Here is a 23,272-nt window from a genome sequence, read left to right as displayed (position 1 = left end):
CATTGTCCGTGTGGAGTTTTCACATTCTCCCCGTGTCTGCGTGGGTTTCGCCCCCACAACCCAAAAATGTGCAGAGTAGGTGGATTGGCCACGCTAAATTGCCCCTTAATTGGAAAAAATAATTGGGTAATCTAAGCTTATTTTTTTTAAAAGGCTGAGGACTGAATATCTGAGAGTAGTCGGTGTTTAGGAAGGACAGGAAAAATGGAAAAGGTATTGTGGTGGCATTGTTAGTCAAGGGTAAAATCAGTGAAAGAGGATATTGGCTCAGACAATCTCGATCGAGAATCAGTCTGTGTAGAGCTAAGAAGCAACAAGGGGTGGAAAACATTCATGGGAATTGTCTAGACCACAAAACAGTAGTGGTAAGGTAGTCTGGCATCAAACAGGAAATTAGAGGTGCATATAACAAGGGTGCAATAGTAATCATAAAGTTGTTGTGGAATCCCCAACCTCTGACCTGCTCTTGTAGCCAGAGTGTTGGTAAGGTATGGTTGGTTACGGTCAGCTTCTGGTCAATGTGGCCCCTCAATGGGGGATTCAGCGATGATCATGTTGTTGAGCATCAAGGTGAGATGGTTAGATCCTCTTTGGTTGGAGACGGTGATTGTCTGGCAATTGCTGCCACTTGTCAACACAAACTTGAATACTCTGTTGGTCTTCCCGCACGTAGGAAAAGAATGTTTCTGTATCTGAGAAGCTGAAAATGTTAACTGGTCACTGTGCTGGTGATTTCCCCCACTTCTGATCTTATGATGAAATGAAGGTCGTTGATGAAGCAAATGAAATTGGACACAACCCTTGATGCCTGCAGTTACATTAAAAAAACAAATTCTGAATATCTGAACTTCTTATTCATACTGGTCTCCTGAAAAATAGTAATTTTGAAAGCAGATAGTGATCGCTATGTTAAACACGATGTCTTGTTACTCTACTGAAAATATGGTGGAGTACAGTGTGTCTTTAATGGCAAGTGTCAATGTGATTTTGCCTTGTGTGCCGTGAACCTCAATCATCGAAGCCATTTTAGTATTATAGGCGAACATAATGTGTACAAAACTGCTCTGTTGTTTGTGGCTGTGTCTTCAGCAGCCGAGGCTCTACAGTGGAATTCCCTGACCAAGTTTCTCCATCTCTATCCCTTCCTTTAAGACTCTCCTAAAACCCACCTCTGATCAAACATTGGTCTCTTGTCCTAATGTTTTCCATGTACCTCCATGTCAAATTTTGTTTGCTAACACACCTGTGGAGTATCTTGGGATATTTTATCATGTTAAAGGCTCTACATAAATGTAAGTTGTTGTTGCTTCACCCTCCCCATTTAGTGGGTTGTCCCTTGGAAAGACCTTTCTTCACTGTGTGAGCTGTAAATTTTCATCAGTCATTTTGGGGGTGCGTCTTCCGCATTCTCCCTGTGCCTTACCTGAAAGTGTGCAGTAAGAACGCCACAATGCGGTGGCACGATGGCGCAGCGGTTAGCACTGCTGCCTCACAGCACCGAGGACCCGGGTTCGAACCTGGCCCCGGGTCACTGTGCGTGTGGAGTTTGCACATTCTCCCCGTGTCTGCGTGGGTTTCACCCCCACAACCCAAAGATGTGCAGGGTAGGTGGATCGGACATGCGAAATTGCCCCTTAATTGGAAAAACAAGAATTGGGTACCATTGCTCTCTTTATTTGGCTCTGAATATGGCGGTCAATATGGTCGCCTTCCTTAATCCTAATTATGTTTGCTCTAGAGTCGCCAGGTATCTTTCGATACCGCCACAAGGTTCAAACCCGAATACTAATCAAAGAGTCGGTACACCAGTTAGATAGTTCAAAGTCAATACTATTTATTTACACACACAGCAATATCTACTCATGCACAAAATACTACAGACTAAACTATCACTACTGCTAAAGCCTATACTTAGCTTCAGGTGCCCACTCAGTCAGAGGAACAATGGCCGTTGTTCGGATCTGAGGCTGTTGGGGTCAAAGTGGTGAAGGGGAACAGCTAAGGTCATCCGTCTGGCAGCGAGCGTTGACCTTGGACTTACTTGCTTCTGGTGCAGCTGGTGGATGGGTCTCTCCGCTGTGAGAGCCGAGTCCAAGAGAGCCATTCTTCTTACACCCAAAGGGGCTTCACGCGCCTTTGTGCGGGCCTTGAACTTGGCCCCAATTAATTGGACCGTATCTTGGTCACTCATATTGATCTTGACCAATAAAGGGGTGGGTGCCCTGATGGCTGGGCGTGTCCTAGGTGGCCGTTGGCCTGCTTTGTTTTCTGCTTTCAGTTTGGGGAACTGGCGCCGTGAGGTCTGGGGCCAGATTGGTTACTTCCTTTGTTCCCAGAGATGGGCCATCCATATGCTAATGTGCCTACAGTTTCAGTCTCGTCTGGGAGCTGCGGCTCCAATATGCAGACAAGCTCTGTGCCTGCCTGCTTTCTTAACATTGTCCATTTTTCCTTGCAATTTTTGCAAATGTCCATTTTGTATTCTGGAAGTGGCCATCCCAGATGGCTACACTCCCTCCTTGTGATTCTCAACGTGAAGCGTGAAGGATGAAATAACTGCGTTGTCTTCGTTCTCCTCCCAAGTTGGGCACCCGTAAGCACTTCATAGGCTCTACACTGCTCTGTCCTACGAATTGCAACTTTTACCTAATTTATTTATGTGCATCGATCATTATAAAATTCTACGGGGTGCTATGTCATTCTGGCATGCATTACAAAATAAAAAAACTGGAACCTCTAACTGTCCTTAACTAAACTAACCTCACTCAAACAATCAAAAGAATTTACAACATTTTGAACTGTACAATAGCAGCAACACAGGTCTCTCTGGCTTGGCAGTCAAGCACAGAGTTTTTCATTTCTTTTTATTGGAACAAACAAAACACACACAAAAAACGGATGCACTTTAATTCACTTAAAGGGGTTGGGGGGGTTTGTTGAAGTCCGAAAATAGGGGATTTGAGGGTGTATATTGGAGTGCGAGTGCGGGAGGCTTTCCTCCGCCATTTCCTCAGTCTTAGAGTCTGAACGACACTGCAGAGTATCGCAAGTACAAATAGTGATTCCACGACGTAGGATAGGGAATACCAGGTGATGAACCGGTCACACCAGGTCGGTGTACTGGTAACTATCTCGGGGTTTAGTGTATGGCAGGGGTGGGAAACATTCACGACCTGCGTGGTAGAGGTCAGGGGGGTAGCGTCCGCGGGCAACTGGAGGGATCCCGCTAAGAGCCAACTGTAGAGAATTATGGTTGTCTTCATCTTTCCTTCCTTCTGTCTTCTTCTGAGGTTCCTGAGATTCCGAAGTTCTATGGACACAAGCATAATATCTGTTATTATCTTGCTTAAGATCTCATATGTCTGTCTGTCTGTCCTCTTATTGCCAAATACCCATTCTAATTGGCCACCATCTGTGACTCCCTCATTTTTTTTTAAAAACCAAATATTTTGGACAAGACATCCGAGAAAAAACTGACACAGTGCGAGCCGTCTTGCAGCCTGTGCGATCTACGATCCCAGTGTTTGAGGATGTAAATAGCATTTGGAAGCAACCTAAGGGTTGCCATAAAGAAATAAAAAGTTTTGATCTTAAAGAGCCAAAATGGGGTGCGTGCGGGTAAGAATGGGTGGAATCCCCGGGTAGGACAGTGACCGGTGCCGTTTTTCCACTGCTTGAGTGACCGGCAAGAACGGAACGAATATATGGTCGTCGTGGGGGCCGCCACTTGTGATTACCTTCAAATCAGGAGAGTAGCTATGATTGGTTGTCTGCCGACAAACTAGTTCCTCTAACAGCCATTGGGCGTCAAAAGAGTAGTTCTGTCTGCATCAAGACGTGGCGTGGAGCCATGAAAACTTTAAATTAACAAACAACAGTTAATGTTCACAATAACGAACAAACATACATTACAAACATGGTGCAGGTTCCATCAGAAAGGACACCGTAACTCTCCATCGGTTCCTTTTTACCATCATCTGGACACCTCATTGCTCAGTAGCGAACAGAGTCGCAAAGGGATTTGTTTGGTGGGAGTCAGACTCCATGTCATCATCTTCTCCCGGTTGCCATACTCTTGACTGGAGTAGGTTTGCTAAAGCTGCTTGGGGCGAATTGGGGTCCATCTCATCTTTCCGGATGAGCCTGAACGAATTGGCTCGGTGCCAGAATCTTGTGTCGAGGTTGGAGCTGCTAGGTTTTAATCCATAATCGTCGGGCGGTGGGTCTGGGTCAGGGGCTTTAATGTACGTTATCTCGAAGGGGTCGCAGGAATCATGTTTGGAATCGCTGGGAGTGGGGCCTGGTGCAGGGTGCAGGGGTGTAATCGTAGCGTGGTGTGCTGGGGCTGTTGCTATCTCTATCGCTGTCGCTGTCGCTGCTGGTTGAAGGAAGGGAGAGGCGGAGTCATGCCTCTGGGGATGGAGTCGAAGTTGTGTCTGAGGACGGGCTGGACTGGTTGGGGGAGGGTAGGAATACGTCATTCGTAGGCGGGGCGTGCTCATCTGCTGCTGCAAGCGAGATGTGGTGTGCATGGTTGTTCTGCGAGCCATAAGCCTTAAGCTGGTTTATGTGAAACCATGCCGACTTGCCATTAGATTATGTGATCTTGTATACAAAGGGGCTGACTTTGTCAGAGATGGAGTACGGTCCGGAAAATTTGGGGGAAAGAAATGAATTGGGGTTGTATAGGGATAGCATCACTTGCTGCCCTACTGGAAACTTGGTGGCGTGTACCGTTTTATCAAAGCAAGCCTTGCTTTGCTTCTTCCGTGTCCTAAGTCTAACAGCTGCTGCGAGCTGGGCTGCCTTTACATCATCAATAATCTGCTGTACTGGTGTTCCATGCGTGAGGGCGGTGACTATGGGGCTGGCCAAATCCAGTAATAATAAATACTCTGTCCCTTTCATGGGGCGTCCGGTCATGAAGGTGTGGGGGGTGTATCCTGTGGACGTGGATACTGTGTTTCGTATGAACATTAAAGCAAATGGGAGAACGGTGTCCCAGGTGCTATTGTGCTGTTGCACCATTTTCCTGAGGGTGGCTTTTAGAGTTCTGTTCATCCTCTCTACAATGCCGCTTGATTGGGGATGGTATGCTATGTGAAACTTTTTGCTTTGTTCTGAAAATTGTGAGGACGTTTTTCCTCACTCGTCCTGTAAATTTGGAGCCTTGATCGGACTCTACACTGCATGCGAGGCCCGATCTTGTAAAGATGTGCTGTGTTAGGATTTTAGCTGTCGTTTTGGCCGTGTTTGTTCTGGATGGAAAAGCTTCCACCCATTTTGTGAAGGTGTCGATGACCACCAGCACATACTTAAAACCATTTCTGCAGAGGGGTAGGGGTCCTATGTAATCTATTCGCAAATTTGTCCAGGGGCCATTAATGGGGCGGGTGTGACTAAGGTGAGCTTTTCTTGCATATCTGTCCGGATTGTTCTGAGCACAGATTAAGCAATTCTCAATGTAATAAGTAACATTTGCTTTTAAATCAGGCCACCAGCAGAGAGGTCTGAGATGGGCGAGGGTGGGTTCAATGCCCTGGTGTCCATGATTTTCATGGAACTGACAAATACTTTGGTTCCTGTCCTGGCTGGGGACTACATAAATGCCGTCTTTTAAAATCACACCATCATGTGTGGTTATCGTGTTTTTAAACTTATCATAAGGGGCTGGTAAGTTGCCTTTTAAAACTTCCCTGAGCTTCTCATCTTCTTTTTGAGCCTTTGCCAAATCTTGAATGTTGGTCTGTGAGACCTGAACCGCGTGTACTGGGGCGCTTTCGGGGGGGGTTCCAAAAGTGACCATGTCTGGAACCTGCCTTCGCTAGGGCGTCTGCATTAATGTTACCGGGGGGGAAGAACGATGATGACTGCGAACTTTAATAATGCCATATTTCCTATCTTTAGCTGTCTCTAGGATCTGCCGGAGTAATGGGGCTGAGGGTAGGGGCTTTCCATCTGCGGAAACGAATCCTCTAGTTTCCCACAGGGGTAGGAATTCTGTTAAACTGTTGCAGACATATAAACTGTCCGAATATATGTCGGCTTGGGTCGGGAACGAGTCGGGGTGAGCTACAATGTACGCTATGGCTGCCAGTTCTGCTGCCTGTGTCCTGAGCCTAAGTGTCCTGGCAATTCTAGGGCGCGTCCCTGCATGCCCTCTCCATAAATACCGCAACCGGCAATTCTTTTCCCATTTAAAACTGTGGAGGAGCCATCCACATAGATTCTAAGGGGTGCGCACATGTCTGTGGGCTGGGGTCTCTGGGGTGTAGTACCTGCTTTCCTGGGAGCTGACTTAGGTATAAAGGGCCTGAGTTGTGTTTTGTGGTGATGATCTCGCACTCATGTGGGGTACCTGCATATTGTAGGTTATCAGCTAGGAAAGTGTGGGTTTTTGTTCTCTTAACTGTTGTGTCCCGTCCCTGCAAAAGAAGGGTCCAACGGGCTGCGCGGATTTGGCTGACTGTGCCATCCTTAGGTCGACCATCTAGTAGTAGCTGCGTTGGGGTGTGTTCAGTGAGAATGGTGATGGGGTTGAGTCCTGTAATGTAGGCGAAGTATTGTACTGCCCAAAAAACTGCGAGCAGGTGCCTTTCGCAGGTAGAAAATCTTTGCTCGACAGGATTTAACACGCGTGAGGCATATGGCACAGGGCCTAATCGGTCATGGCGTTCTTGGAGGAGCACGGCCGAAAGGGTTCGGTCGGTGCTTGCAATTTCGAATGCGTTAGGGGAAAGTGGATCTGGGACCTGTAACACGGGGGCTGTGCTGACGGCTCTTTTTAAAGCATCCACGGCATCCGTGTGCTGTGGAAGCCATTCCCAAGGTGACTGTTTCTTGAGAAGTTCGGATAGGGGCGCTGCTTTTGTGGCAAAACCATCAATGTGGTTTCGGCGGTAGCCAACCAGTCCCAGAAATGACCGGAGAGCTGTTATGTTATGGGGAAGGGGCAATCTGACGGTCGAGTCAATTCTCTTTTGCTCGATCTCGAGTTTACCATGTGTGATTACTGTACCCAAGTAAATCACTTTTTCCTGCAAAATCTGGGCCTTCTTGGGGTTCACTTTACATCCAATCTGTTGTAGGAGTCCTAAAAATATGTCAAGAAGCGAAATGTGCTCGCCCTTTGTGTCCGTCTGTAGTAGCAGATCATGTACGTATTGGACCAGACAATCGGGTCGGGAAAATTTTGCTAATCCATTTGCCAGCTGTCGGTGGAAAATGGAGGGGGAGTTGTGGAAGCCTTGTGGAAGGCATGTCCACGTATATTGTTGTCCCTGGAAAGTGAATGCGAATTTATATTGGCACGCTTTATCCAATGGAATGGACCAAAAACCGTTACTAATGTCCAAACCGAAAAACATTTTGACTGGAGTCCCTGTTTGAGCATGGTCTTGGGACTCGTGGCTACGGTGGGGGCTGCTACTGGGGTTACTTTGTTAAGTTCCCGGTAATCAATGGTCAGTCACCATGATCCATCGAGTTTCCTGACGGGTCAAATTGGTGCGTTATTCGTGGAGGCTAGTGATTGGAGTAAACCTTGATCAAGCAGACTCTGTATTACCTATGAGATTTCTCCCTCTGCTCCTTGGGGAAAACCGTACTGCTTTTGGGGTCTGGGGGTCGAGACCTGTAATATTCACTAAGCCAGCGATCTTGCCACAGTCGTGCTTGTGCTGTGCAAATGCTGCATTGTGTTGCTGCAGCACTTCCCTAACTTGTTTGTCCTGACTAATGGCTCGAGGGTCGAACCAGAAGTCTCCTACTGCGCTGATTCTATTTTCATACTCTCCAACTGTGAGCGTGGCGGGGGCTCGTGCTGCCTTTGCCATTCTCCATACACATTTATTTACCGGATCAAATGATAGATTGTGGGAGCTCATGAAGTCAATTCCTAAGATGTGTTCAGCTATCTGGGGTAGATCGACCAGAACTACAGGGTGTTTTGTTTTCATGTTCCCTATCTCGATTGCTATAGGGGCTGTGATGTGTACCTGCTGTAAATGGCCTACAAAACTGCTGAGTGTAATGGTGTCGGTCGTGGGCCACGTGTCTCGCTGAAACATCGTGGAGGAATTGAGCATGGTGCATGTGGTGATGTGCATCAATGTAAATACATGTAGGCTAGCTAGACACTAGAGGGAGCACCAGAGACATCACACACACACTCAACCAATAGATCGGTTAGATAGGACACAACCAATGGACATTCACGATACACACAGAGGTGACACGACCACAGGAGGGCATTACACCAACCCATATATAAAGAACACCACACACATGATCTGCCTCTTTCCAGTGGAGACAGTCAGTGAGTACAGACACAGGGTTGATTCAATATCACTCCCACCACGTGGATTTCAGCAACTGGTTAGTCAGTCTGGGTAGCTATAGAAGGATTAGCAGTAGTGTCGAACCCGAGTAATAGAAGTAAATAGTTTAATAAACATGTTGAAGTTATCTCCACGTCTGAACCTTCCTTTGTCAAGTGCACCACAAGGAAGCCGCTTATGCCACACCTAGGGCATAACAAATCAGTGAGGGACCCTCCTGTGTCCCAAAGGAATTCTACGGGGTGTCCCCGGACTGTGCCTGCCACTTCCGGTCTACCGGACTTGTCCCAAAGGGTGTCGCAGACCCAAGTTGGGGAGCCCGAACACTGTCAGTCGGTGCCTTTCATATCTGCGTTCTCAGAATGGGTGCTAACGCTCTGGCTTTGCCCTATTCCTGTTTAGGGAGCCTGTCTGTTGGTTTCTCTGCTGCTTCTGGGGCGCATTGCACTCTCGTGCATAGTGTCCTAATTGTCCACAATTGTAACATTCCTGGGATTTGGGCTGCTGTGGGCTGTTCCTGCCCTCATTTACCCATGCGGGGTTCTGGTGCGTCCTAACTGGATGCATGTCTGCCTGCTCTTCCTCGGTTTTAACAAGTACGGTTTTGCTTTGGATGGATTGTTCCCAAGTGCGGGACAATCTCTTCAAAACCCATTTCTCTGTCCTGCCTCTGTCACATGAGAGACTGTGATGCAAGTCCATTTGGCCGTATTATCTGGGGACAAATGGACGCGGGCTAACTCTCCAAATACCGCTGTAAAATGAATCCACAAGCATCCAGCAAACGCTGGGAGGTGCTCTGTCTTTTTCTGCCTACATTTGTTTAGGCCTTCTACGGGGTCTCCTTTATTATAGCCGATCGCATCTAGGATCGCTGTGCGTATTTCTTGGAATGTGCCTCCTCCTACATTCTGTGGGTCAGGAGGGCTGCCACGACTGAAGGGCCGAGGTTTAAAACTGTGAGCTTCACTTGCTCTTTTTCATCCAGGCCATACATGGTCGCCTGCTGTTTTACTCTTGCAAAGTAATGGTGGGGGTCCGATGTGGGTAGGAACAGTGTAATCTTATCACACGAGTCCCGTAATTGGGTTACGGTTAACAGGGTCGTGTACAGGAAATCTGGGTCTCCTTCTGTTGTGGCCCTGCGCTGTGTGGTTACAGCGTTCATCGGGGTGTGTTCTGCCTGTGCAGTCGGGGGTGGGGGTGCTTTTTGTTTTGGAGGTTTTTCCTGTGTACATGTCCCATGTACATATCTGTGTGCAGTCTCATTTAACTCCTACTAATCGGGGCCGGTTTCCTGGTCTTACTGGGGTCCAAATGTGCTCTGAAACCCATTCTGAACGGAAAGCAGAGATTGCAATTCTGCAATTTGCCTCCGGCACTTTGCGTGATCTACCGAGCTCTGCCGTTGTTCCGTTGTGGAAGTGTGGAATGCTCGTAGGGCTGCTTTTAAATCATTGCATTGTTTCTGCAACCGCTCAACCTGTTGTTCGGTTTCCTGTCTTACCAAGACCGCGCGTTGCGTGTCTTGGTAGGCCTTATCATATTGGGTCTGAAAACTATTCAAATGGGCGAGACAAGACTGGTGTGCCAGCTTGGCATCAGCTACCTCCTTGTCCCTCGCCGCTAACTGCTCTCTCAATTCCCTGATCTCCTTCTCAAATTCGCTCACATCTCCTTCACTATTGCTGTCTCTCTCTTCAATTTCTCTACGGAGCATCCGAACGACCTCCTCTGTGCCTCACAATTGTGCCAAGCAGGACACGATTGCCATCAACTTGCGAGCTTTCCCTAAGCTCTTCTGATGGATCTCTGTCAGGTTCTCCCACCAAGTATACCCTATACTTCCGGGACCTGTTTCATCATTGGCGCAGAATTCACTCCAAAGGGGCCATCCTTTCCCTTTGAGATATTTCCTGATCTCTTCTTCCCATACGGGACACTGTCCTACTCTACAGGTCGCTGCAATCTCGAATTCCTGGGGGTTCATAAGGCGTTCCATTGCCTTCATTGACATTTTCTCTATCTCTGGGTTCTCTGTTGAATTTGGAACAGGGGGTGATAAAGTAGTGATGCAAACACGGGTACGGCTTACGCTAATTTCCGGCCTACAAAGCTCCTGACAGTTTTACGCAACAAAATCTCTCAGGTTTACCTTATATCCCTGTTAGTACGCATGCATTAACACACTTCCGAATCTTGGAGGTTTGATCAGTATTGTTCTTACACTTGTGGTTTTTCTGTTTCCAATTGGATTCCAATTCAAATTTGGGTTCTCTCGGAGTGACTAGGCCACTTCTAGGTCGAGTCCCGTCAGAGGTCGCCAGTAAATGTTGCTCTCTTTGGTTGGCTCTGAATATGGCGGTCAATATGGTCGCCTTCCTTAATCCTAATTATGTTTGCTCTAGAGTCGCCAGGTATCTTTCGATACCGCCACAAGGTTCAAACCCAAATACTAATCAAAGAGTCGGTACATCAGTTAGATAGTTCAAAGTCAATACTATTTATTTACACACACAGCAATATCTACTCATGCACAAAATACTACAGACTAAACTATCACTACTGCTAAAGCCTATACTTAGCTTCGGGTGCCCACTCAGTCAGAGGAACAATGGCCGTTGTTCGGATCTGAGGCTGCTGGGGTCAAAGTGGTAGAGGAGAACAGCTAAGGTCGTCCGTCTGGTAGCGAGCGTTGACCTTGGACTTACTTGCTTCTGGTGCAGCTGGTGGACGGGTCTCTCCGCTGTGAGAGCCGAGTCCAAGAGAGCCATTCTCTCTCGAGCCTTCTTCTTATACCCAAAGGGGCTTCACGCGCTTTTGGGCAGGCCTTGAACTTGGCCCCAATTAATTGGACTGTATCTTGGTCACTCGTATTGATTTTGACCAATAAAGGGTGGGTGCCCTGATGGCCGGGCGTGTCCTAGGTGGCCGTCGGCCTGCTTTGTTTTCTGCTTTCGGTTTGGGGAACTGGCGCCGCGAGGTCTGGGGCCAGATCGGTTACTTAAGTATCTTCCTTTGCTCCCGGAGATGGGCCATCCATATGCTAATTGACCTACAATTTCAGTCTTGTCTGGGAGCTGCGGCTCCAATATGCAGACAGGCTCTGTGCCTGCTTGCTTTCTTAACATTGTCCATTTTTCCCTGCAATTTTTGCAAATGTCCATTTTCTATTCTGGAAGTGGCCATCCCAGATGGCTACAGTCCTTTTCTTTTCAAAAAGAAATTCACAATGCGATGCTCGACCTGGTTATGTCCCGATTTGAATATTTGGAGAGGACACTTGGGCTGTGATGCAATGTACCAGAGCACCTGAAAGTGCACAAAGTAGGCTGTGCGTTGCAATGCTAATGAAGGGCAATACATGTAATCACAAATGTAACACATGCATCGAAAGAGCCTTCAAACATCCCAGGCAAGATGATTGGCTCCTGTACGTTGCACTTTCAGTTCTAGCACCAGTTCGATTCAAATCCAAGCACCAATGTTGAAATGGTTGCACGTTCACATCATCCTTTGTCGCCTGCCCAGCACAAGAAGACGGGTCGCATGCCCGAGGCACTTGAAGGGGTTGCCAGATTCTGTGGGACTGGACCTTAACAAGAGTGGGCAGCTTCAGGAGCACGATGGGAAATGAATAAATCAGCCTGCACTCTTAAACAAATGGCACATTCTTTTCCACAAAAATAGCCAAATGGATTGTCTGTGGCTGACCTACAAACAAGATGAGAAACTGATAGCCAAGACGCTTTCTAAACAGCTAATAAGGATGAAAAAAAAAAGGCATTAAATGTTCTGCAGTTGCTCTAAGTACTCGCTCCTCCACTGACAGGAAAATATATTTTCATAGTGGCTCCTGAACAGCAAGCTGTAATTGTAGTCTTTCTGCATGGTTTCTCAAAGAATGTCAGAACGCACCATGATGAAATATTTGGTTGATCTTGAATGCACAAATGGATTGACGTAAGTAACTAAAACACAGTGTTTTCCAAAATCCAAACTGTATGTCAATTAAATAAACCACCATAAAAGGATCAATGTGGGTATCAGTTATTTTTAACAGCTGTTAATAGATGTGTTGAACTTTTAAAGGAAGAGATAGACATGAGAAAATAACAAACCGCTCTTTCTCAAGCCCTCCTTGCCATTCACCTCCACAATATCGGCCACCTCCGCCCTGCCTCAGCCCATGTGCAGCACAAACATTCAGCTCTGCATTCTCAGCCCCTGAAGCCATTATTCCAAAGCAACCTCCCTTCACCCGTCATCCCTTAACTTCAACCCATCCAAAATTCCACTGCCCATATTTTACGCCGCATCAAATCCTGCCCATCCACCACTTGGCCCACACTGATTCCTTGTGCCCCCCCCCCCCCCCCTCTGTGTCACCAATTTCAAATAATTTCCTGTCTTCTCCTTCTCTTCTGTCTTCGGCTGTGCCTCAGGATCAAGGACGACTTGCTTCCACTCTCGTTCAGTGGGTCCTGAAATGCCTGATGCACTAGCTGCAAACTCTGCTGCCTGACGGGTTGGGTAGATGGATTGCTTAGAGTTTTGAGCTCTCTTGGATCCTTCGACCTCACGCCTGCACATTCCCGTTGAAGTCTCTCGATGTGTGCGGTGCCTTCCCGAATGAACCTTCTCCATTTTGATTTGTTGAAACGAGTAGACTCCTCTAGTCCCGTCAATGGTGACCCACCCCACGCCCCCCTCTGCGGGCACATTCCCCGGCAGCAAAAGATGCAGGGAATGCAAAACCCCGTGGACATCGCAGGATCCAAAGATCCCACAGCCGGCCAATGGGGGAGGCTGCCTCCATTGCCGGGGGGGAAATCCCTCTCTGTGAACCGACGGATCTACTCGACCTCTTTGGGGACGTATTGTGAACACCGTTAGAGTGTTACCACCATCTTCCTGGGAGTCTCTGGCAGAGAGTTCCAAGTAAAGTAGTTGCTTCGGGAGATTGGTATCAGGCATGCAAATAGCCCGCCCCACTCAGCAGAGCTGGTCTTAGGTGCTGGGCACATTGACGTGAAAGAGAAAGCTGCTGTTGGCTTGCCTTTCTTGTCACCGGATTTTCCTATATCATGGTAGTAACCACGCTTTCAAAGTACCTCACTGACTTTGGGATACCTTGGCGGCATGGTAGCATAGTGGTTAGCACTATTGCTTCACAGCTACAAGGTCCCAGGTTCGATTAGCGGCTTGGGTCACTGTCTGTGCGGAGTCTGCATGTTCTCTCCGTGTCTGCGTGGGTTTCCTCCGGGTGCTCCGGTTTCCTCCCACAAGTCTCGAAAGACGCTCTGTTCAGTAATTTGACATTATGAATTCTCCCTCAGTGTAGCCGAACAGGCGCCTGAGTGTGGCGACTAGGGGCTTTCCACAGTAACATCATCGCAGTGTTAATGTAAGCCTACTTGTGACATTAATAAAGATTATAATTATGAGGTTCCGAAGGACGCTATATGAATGCAAGATTTCTTCCTTTCCTGTTCCGCTCGATGCCAGACGCCTGCCAGATCTGTCTTACATCACTGCTGCTTTTTATGTGGGTATCGTCAATACGAGCTGTTTTTGAGGGCACTCAGCAGTAAATGTACATGTTTAACATTGCTGCTTAACAAGCCAAGCAAAAGTGATTAACACAAGTCTGCACGTTAACATGCAATAAACCGATTACTGGAGAGTGGACAAAAATTAGAGAGTGCTTTGTTCATGTTAACGTACAAAGTTATTACACATTAACACATGCTTAGCTCGAATGCTCAGAAGAATGCCAGGCTCACTGCTGACTTGTACACCGTAATACACAACATTATCAGTGTTATTTCCTTTGAACAATAAATTAGCTGTGATAACATTTAATAGCACAGTAAGAAGTCTTACAACACCAGGTTAAAGTCCAACAGGTTTGTTTCAAGCACTAGCTTTCGGAGCACAGCTCCTTCCTCAGGAGGAGCAGCGCTCCGAAAGCTAGGGGGTGAAGTTGAAAGTGACCCGCTTCAAATTGTCTATCGCAGAGGGAGGCCATTCAGCCTACAGATCTGTAATACTTCTCCCTGAGAGAAATCCATTTTTGTGAAGTCTTAAAGAAGAAATGGTAAAATTGAGCAAGAAATTGGACTACGGCACGTTAAAACATGCGTTGCTTCACCCATCTTCTAGACTCCCTCTGCTAGTACAAGTATGTGATAGTCTTAAGTGGACAAAGTGCACAGTGCAATTTTCAATACACCACTGAGTTTGTTCCATCCCGGAGACCAACTTCAATCCCAGGCTTTAAGCCACACTCCAGGAGCGGTCATAAACTCAGGCTGACTTTACAGTGTGTTCGCCAGGGAGTGTAGCATTGTCAATGGTACATCCTTCAGCTGAGATATTAAGCTTGAGGTCCTTTCAGGGAAGATTGTTAAAGATCCTGTGGTAAGGGCAGCATGGTGGCACGGTGGTTAGAACTGCTGTCTCACGGCGCCGAGGTCCCAGGTTCGATCCCGGCTCTGGGTCACTGTCCGTGTGGAGTTTGCACATTCTCCCCGTGTTTGCGTGGGTTTCGCCCCCACAACCCAAAGATGTGCAGGGCAGGTGGATTGGCTAAATTGCCCCTTAATTGGAAAAAATTAATTGAGTACTCTAAATTTATTTTTTTTTAAAGTTAAAAAAAGATCCTGTGGTATTATTTAAGAAGAGAAGGGAGTTGGCTGGAAAAAACACCATGTAAATACAAGTCTCTATTTTTGTTACTAACAGCGAGGAGAAGGGAACTGCAGACAGGAGGAAGTCTTTTCATTGTTGATATGCTTCCCGACCCAGAACTATAGTGGCTCTGTTTGTTTGTTTTGTTTTAACCTGTTTCCCAGGAACATACTCTTCAAATGGACCAAGCAACTGGGAGAAGAACCTTCCTCTTATTTACTTCCCTTGTTCATTGATCCCAGGGTTTTCATTTTCACAAAATATATTTTGGAAGATATTTGATACCATTACCTGTAATATTCTGGGACCATTGGCATGAGAGAAAAACATCATACACTCACTGATCAGTTATTTAGGTTGACTGTATAACATATGGGGCACTTTGAAGCAGCACAAAATATTTTCAGTAACATGTCACAATCACATTGCTGGTGATGTACAGTTCTTTGTCAAAGGCATTCCTGCTCATTTATCACCCTATCAAATTGTTCATTATTGTATTGAACTGACGGAAACAGATGATTCAACCCAATCAGTGCCCTGGCCAGACTCAAATCTCCCACCCACTGCCATCAAACTAACTTTCTATTCCTTTCTCTCTCAAATGTTTCGCTCGCTTCCCCTTAAATGTACCAATGCTACTTTTATCACCTACTCCTTCGAGTAGAGAGTTCCACATTCTAACCACTCTCTGGGTAAAGATATTTCTTCTGAACTCCCTGTGAGATTCATCAGCGAATGGGTCATATTTAAGGGGCGGGATTCTCCGCCGGCGGGATGCTCCGTTTTGCCGGCAGCCCGGGGTGTTTCCCGACGGCGCGGGGCTGCCCCACAATGGGAAACCCCATTGACCTGCCGGCGAAATGGAGAATCCGGATGGCGTGCCGCATCAGAAATCTGGCCCGGCGGGACGGAGAAACCCGTCCCCTTTCTCTGTTCGTGGTCTCACCCGCTAGCGGACTCAACTTCTCAACGTTCAAGGAGTCTTGGTGAATTCCTGCAGTGTATCTTGTAGACGGTACACACGGCAGCCACTGTATGCCAATGGTCGAGGAAGTGAATGTTTGTGGATCAGGAGATAATCGAGCGGGGCTGCTTTGTCCTGGATGGTGTTGAGCTTCTTGAGTGTTAGGAGCTGCGCTCATCCAGGCAAGTGGAGAGTTTTTATCACACTCCTGACTTGGACCTTGCAGATGGTGGACAGGCCATGTCACCCCACATCTGGTCACCCCTTAAAAAATCTCTTTTGTAGAGAAAAGGGCCCAAGCCTGTTAAATCTTTCCTGATGGCCTCTCAATACTGGTATAATTACAGCAAGTTTTATTTAGCATTTTCTCCCGTGCCTCTATACCTTTTTGATAATTCAGAGACCAGACTATTGTGAAAATAGATCAAATTGGATAGCTCTTTCAATGGCCCCAATGGGCGAACAGGCTTCCTTCTGCTCTGCATTATTCAATTAATGAGATACAGAAGTGGGCAAGAACGACAAAAAGTTCCATTTTAAAATTTAAATATCATCGAACTTTATGGAAACCCACAGGCAAACCTGACTGTCTGGTTCAACGCTGGGTTGATGGCAGCTTTCCTCAGTGGCTCTGGGCTAAATCAGCCAAGTCTTTGTGTGCACCAGTAAATGAATGTAAAATTCATGATTCAAGTGCGATTGTCAGGTGTGGTTGGGCTTATTCCCAGAGGCATCGTCACATGATTTCCCACCGCCTGCTGCCCTGCCCAGTCAAAACAACCTCTCTCCAATCATAGAAAGGCGACAGCACAGAAGGGGATCATTCGACCCATCGCGTCTCTGCTGACACCCCCACAGTTTAGCAAGTCTCCCTGCCCCACCTTTTCTCCGAATGCAACTCTCTGTTAAAGAAGGAGCAAAACTGGTCAAAGAAAATATAAGAAAAAGGCATTATCTTTTATTTCCCCAGTGATTTTCTCCAAGGTTACTCCCAGTAGAGTTCTTTTTTTTTTCATCCCTGCAGACTCCAGGGCAAATTGGGAGGGTTGACAACCTTTGTCAGAGGTGCACCTTTTGTTTGAGCCATTGAACCCCAGCCTTGTCTGCTCGCTCCGGTGGATATTAAATATTCCGTCACACTATTTCTAAGAAGACCAAGGGAGTTCTCCCCAATGTCTTGCCCAATATTTAACCCTCAACTAATTCAACTTCAACAGGTGACCTAATCATTTCTTCCCGGCTGCGCTGTCACAAATTTATTGCCATGTTTCCTGCATTGCAACAATGGCTACACTCAAAAGTATTCCATTGGCTGTAAGGCACTTTGGGATATTCTGAGATCATTACGTGCGTTTCGTTCTTTTTTTAGAAGCTGCTGAGTATGCAACTTTTGTTCAGTCTTGGAAACTGCAGAGCCTCAGGATAATAACTTAAATCTAAAGACACAACTCTTCCTCAATCCACCCAGAGCGTGATGAGAATCGGGAACTCACTGCCTGAACACTCACAACATTTAAGAAGCATTTAGATGAGCAATTGAAACACGACAGCATACAGGCCAAGTGCTGGGAAATGCGATTAGAATAGATAGGTGCTGAAATGACTTCATGGGCGCAATCTTCAGGCCACGCAACGCTGGAAAACATCTCGCCGTGGCGCAGAGTGGCTGGTGAAATCTGGGAGACCCCGCTCCCAGGATCTACCTGGTTCACAACGCCTCGCAAGATTAAGCGCAATCCCGCGAGACGTTGCAAGGGGAATCCCAGCCACAACGGGGCAGGATCAGTTTTTGGCAAATCTGCATGTTGGAGTGAGACAGTAAGCCTCAGTCTAATGTGCAGATTCACGAGGTACCTGAGGCTTTGGGATTCACTCCCTTCGACTCAGGAACCTCAGGCAAGCACCATTTGGTACTGGTCCCCCATAAATGGGGACCAAACGGAACAGCACTCGTGGGGATCTGCATGAGGATCGGAGGCCCCAGCCGTTTGCCCTTTGGGCAGGGTGGTGTCCTGGCTCTGCCAGCTGATGGCCTTGCACCCTGGCAATGCCACCTGTGTGCCAACTCAGTTTGAAGTTTTTACACTGCGCCTTGCAGCTTTGGCAAAGTCGTCAGTACATCATGGCATGGTCGTTGGGATTAGTGCGCCTGACCATGCACCTAGCCCCTTGCAACTCAGCCTACTTGCCAGACAGGATACCTCTCACATGATGGACTCAAAATTATCTTTCGCAAAGGTAGTCGGAAGCCTTGGAGCAGCTGCTGGTGTCCAGGCGAAGCTGCTTCATCGCCTCCAATATGCAGACGGAGAAACGTTCCATCCTCGACATTCATTACTTCTTGCTGCCCTGTGTTGTGACTTTACCCACTGGTGAATGCCCTTCTTGGGTATTCGCTTTTTTGTGGTTTTTGTGCCTAAACTTTACTTTCAAGCCCCCCCCCCCCCCCCCCACTCAAGGGGTGGAATTCTCCAGCCCTGCCCACTGGTGGGATCTTCCAGCCCTGCCGAAGTCAACCCCCAGCACGGGCATCGCGACAGTGGCACGGGCAAAATGCGTAAACCGCCATCGGCTCAGGCAGGACCAGAAAATCCCGGCAGGGGGGGCGATGGCGAGCTGCGCCAATCGCGAGAGACCCACCGCAGGGGGATGGGAGAATTCTGCCAAAGGATTGAAACACAAGGGCGGGGGCAGGTGGGAGGGGGGGGAGTGGGTGCACCCACCACATTCGCCGTGAGTGCAATTGCCGACAAGGATGTAAAACCCCACGAGAGCATTTTTCCCCCGCTCCACGCCCCCCACCCCACCCCCCACCCGTAACATAAGGAGGTTCCCACCCAGGAAGCTCGGGACTCTCAAGTAAATGTAATTTAAATAGAATTCCCCCCCCCCCCCACTGCTCCCCTCCAATATAGCATCCCATCGGTGAGGTACAGGTAAGTGTAGCCCTCTCTCCACCAGTATCACCAGAAATCAATGAACCTTTGTCTACGGGATATTGTTGGACCCAGATTGTTGACTGAGATTGCCTGCAGCTGTGCCTACAATTGTTCAGAGGTGCTGAAGATGTGATTAGCACTTTTTGAATCCAAATTCATCCGTTAGCCCATTGTTAGAGAATTAATTGTGAAATAAGCAAACAGCACACTATATAGTCACTTTTTACACTCCGACATGACTGCCTGTGGTTTTCGGGGAAGAACCACAATCGTTCCCATTTCCTGGGGCCTGGAATTTGTGAATGGGCTGGAATTGGGAAATCCTGCCCCAAATCTGCTGGGCCCCGTAGTTTATCTCCAGGTGAAATTACACTCAATTGTCCGCATAAACCCATTAGCATAAGCCCATAATTATAATAATCGGCCTATTAATCATCAGAATGACGCAGTGTAATCGAGCATCAATCATGGTGAATACCACTTATGATGCTACTGCATGATTGCAGCATGGAACAGCCAGCTTCACCTGTTGCCAACCAATCAGTACTCTCTTCTCACACGGCATACATTGTTGTTGTCCCCTTATATTGGTATTTTTGTTAAATATCCTGATGAGTCCAAGATGTAAAGCTTCAACATGCCTTGTTTTTCAGCGATGCGTACTTACTGTCTCGAAAGTGAACGTTTGAAATGCACTTTGGTCGGGAGCTTAATTTGGAGGGGGAGCAACATTGTGATGTGTTGGGCTTTTAATCAGCGTTCACGAGTTGCAAATGGGGTTGCTTGACGTAGCTTCGCGGGACACGTGACCCGCCTTTAAATCACCACGACAGTCGGGAGAATGAGATTCCGAACCAATTTCCCATCATCAAATTCTGGTGGGAGTGGAAGATTCTGCCCAGGATATGTTTTTGTGGGTCAATCACAATAACTTGCATTTAGATCACCTTTGATGTAGCAAAATGCCTCACAGCGAGTAATCGGACAAAGCAATTGGCTCCGAATAAAATCACGAGAGTGAAAGAGCAGATTTACTGAGGTAAACACAAACACCACCTCCTCAATTCAGACTCAGCAGGAACCTGGGACATGTCACAGATGATTTGTACAAATCCTCATTCAATTTTTTTTTTGTCCAGTGAAGCAAAGTGAGCTTGATGTGAATTTTCCATTGACCAATAATCCGGAATGATAATTGCACTAAAGTGACCACTTTGCCAGCAGGCATCAGGGGCGAGATTCTCCGACCCCCCCCCGCCGGGTCGGAGAATCGCCGGGGGCTGGCGTGAATCCTGCCCCCGCCGCCCGCCGAATTCTCCGAAGGGTGAAAAGTCGGCGGGGCGTCAATCGCGCTGCCCGCCCCGGAGAATGGCAGGGGCGGGCGGGAGACAATGGACTCCGGGGCTGCCCATATTCTCCCGGCCGGATGGGCCGAAGTCCCGCCGACGTGACCGGTGGTCACGTCGGCGTAAATCGAAACCTTTTTATCGGAGTCAACCAGCGCTAATGGTTGACGCCGTCCAGCGTGGAGGTAGGTCACGGCCTGGGGGTGGCCGCAGGAGAGGTGATGGCGTGGCCGCAGTCTGTGTGTGTGGGGGAGAGGTGTGTGTGGGTGTGTGTGCGGCGGGGGTGGGGTGGGGTGGGGTGGGCTTCGGGGGAGTGCCCGGGACGGGGGAATGAGTGTCGGCGAGGGGGACGGGGGGGGATGAGTGCTGGGAACGGGGGGATGGGTGGCGGGGAGGGGGGGGTGAGTGCCGGGTACGGGGGGGGATGAGTGCCGGGTAGGGGGGGGTGAGTGCCGGGTACGGAGGGATGAGTGCCGGGGAGGGGGGGATGAGTGCCGGGGAGGGGGGGATGAGTGCCGGGGAATGAGTGCTGGGTACGGGGGGGTGAGTGCCAGGGAGGAGGGGATGAGTGCCGGTGACGGGGGGATGAGTGCCGGGTAGGGGGGGTGAGTGCCGGGGAGGGGGGGGGATGAGTGCCGCGGATGGGGGGGGATGAGTGCCGGGTAGGGCGGGGGGTGAGTGCCAGGGAGGGGGGGGATGAGTGCCAGGTACGGGGGGATGAGTGCCGAGGAGGGGGGGATGAGTGCCGGGTAGGGGGGATGAGTGCCGGGTAGGGGGGATGAGTGCCGGGTACGGGGGGATGAGTGCCGGGGACGGGGGACGGGGCGGATGAGTGCCAGCGAGGGGGGTGCGAGGGCAAGGGAGTTTGTCCGCCTGGCCAGGTGCCATCCTCCAACAGTCGCGCCCATGCAGCCCATGCCACCTGGCTGGGGGGAGGAGGGGTTCGGGCAATGATGACATGCCGTTGTTTCCCCCCCCCAGCAGGCCGTCATGTTTTCTGATCAGCCAGCGATGTTGGCCGCCGTGGCGGCAGCCGCTATTCTCCATGTTGCCCTGGAGGAGGAGGAGGAGCGTGCCAGAGAGGCGGCGCGGGCTGCCGCAGAGGAGCAGGCGGCAGCCGCCCAGGCTGGAGGGACACCCGCCCGACAGGACGAGGAGGAGGAGGAGCACGTAGTGGAGGAGGAACACGAGGAGGGGGAGGAGGACGTCCCAGCGCCACGGCAACGGAGGCACCCGAGGAGGCCCCGTGTGTACCGGCCCCAGCTGTCGTACCAGGACCACACGGACCGGGAATGCAGGAGGAGGCTCCGGATGAGCCAGGAAACCGTGGCACACATCTGCCACCTGCTGGCACATCTGGCACCGCGTGGCACTGGGGGGGGGACACCCTCTCCTCGTGTCCGTCAAGGTTACGGTGGCCCTGAACTTTTATGCCACGGGTTCATTCCAGACGCCAGGTGGGGACCTGTCCGGCATCTCGCAGACATCGGTGCACCGGTGCATCCGGGCAGTGACAGACGCCCTATATGCCATTGCGGACCACTACATCCGCTTCCCTGTAGACCAGGACAGCCAGGATGCCCAGGCCATGGGTTTCTCTGCCGTGGCCGGGTTTCCCATGGTCCAGGGCGCGATCGATGGGATGCACGTCGCCTTGCGGCCACCTGCGGATAACAGGGCCATGTTCACCAATAGGAAGGGGACCTATTCGATGAACATACAGGTGGTCTGCGATCACCGCATGATTATCCTGCACGTCTGCGCCTGGTACCCGGGAAGTGTACATGACTCATACGTGTTGTCGCGGTCTTACATCCCCGGCATGTACGAGGGACGCCACCCCGGCTGAGGGGCTGGTTGCTGGGCGACAGGGGTTACCGTTGCAGTCGTGGCTGATGACGCCTACACGGAGGCCACAGAATGACGCGGAGAACCGCTACAATGATGCCCATGTAGCGACAAGGGGTGTGATAGAGAGGTGCTTTGGTGTGCTCAAAATGCGTTTCAGGTGCCTGGACCTCTCTGGGGGCGCCCTCCAGTATCCGTCAGATAGGGTCGGCCGCATCATTGTGGTGTGCTGCGTCCTGCACAACATAGCCCAGCAGAGGGGCGATGTTCCGCAGGCAGAGGAGGGCGGAGTGGAGGAGCAGCAGGCAGAGGCACTGTCCTCCCCAGATGAGGGGAATGGGGGCAATAGTCAGGGCAGACGGGCTAGACATGGGCGGGTGGCTGTCCACCGTTACCGGCTGGACCAGCGGGCACGGGTCTGGCTGATAGCCGCCCGCTTCACTGACTAGGGGGCGTGGGAATCGGCGAGTATGGCCACATACCGCACAGCATGGCAACACCCGAACACCCTCACCCCCCCCCACCAACCCAGCACCCTCACCCCCCCCCCCAACCACACCCACCCTACCTGCATGCACACCACCCCTCTATTGCAGATCCACCTGCGGCACAACAGGCCGGGCTCACACAGCTGCGGGTGGACGCGTGTCTATTGCAGGCCATGGAGGATGATGACAACCCGCTTTGCAATGAGCTCCTGGCTCCACATCGTTGGACGATGTCTGACCCATGGCCACAGTACCACCATCCACCCGGACCATCCCTGCATGCGGCTGTGACACTGCAGCGCACGGTCCCGTCCTCTGCCCGGGGGGATGTTGATGGCGGCCCAGGGGGAAGGGGGCAGACTCACCTGAGGCCGACGTAAGACCACCCCTCACACACACACTGGCGCCCAACGTACATGACACCCCCGCACGCTTCGGACAGAGCACAAAGGCAGCTTCTGTAGGTGTTAAAGTGATTTTAATAACAAACAGTGCATACACGTGCCCTAGCCCCTATAATTAATCTGTGCCCTGCACCCGTGCCAACTTACTCAGTGTCTAATTGTTTGGCCTTACGGGCCCTTTGACTACGCCTAGGTGGTTCCCCAGACGGTACAGCAGAACTGGAGGTGGACTCCTGCGATTCCTGCCC

The sequence above is a fragment of the Scyliorhinus torazame genome, chromosome 13, assembly GCF_047496885.1.
Source record: "Scyliorhinus torazame isolate Kashiwa2021f chromosome 13, sScyTor2.1, whole genome shotgun sequence".
Lineage (NCBI taxonomy): Eukaryota > Metazoa > Chordata > Chondrichthyes > Carcharhiniformes > Scyliorhinidae > Scyliorhinus > Scyliorhinus torazame.
The sequence above is the reverse complement of the archived record's forward strand: the minus strand, read 5'-3'. Positions refer to the sequence as shown.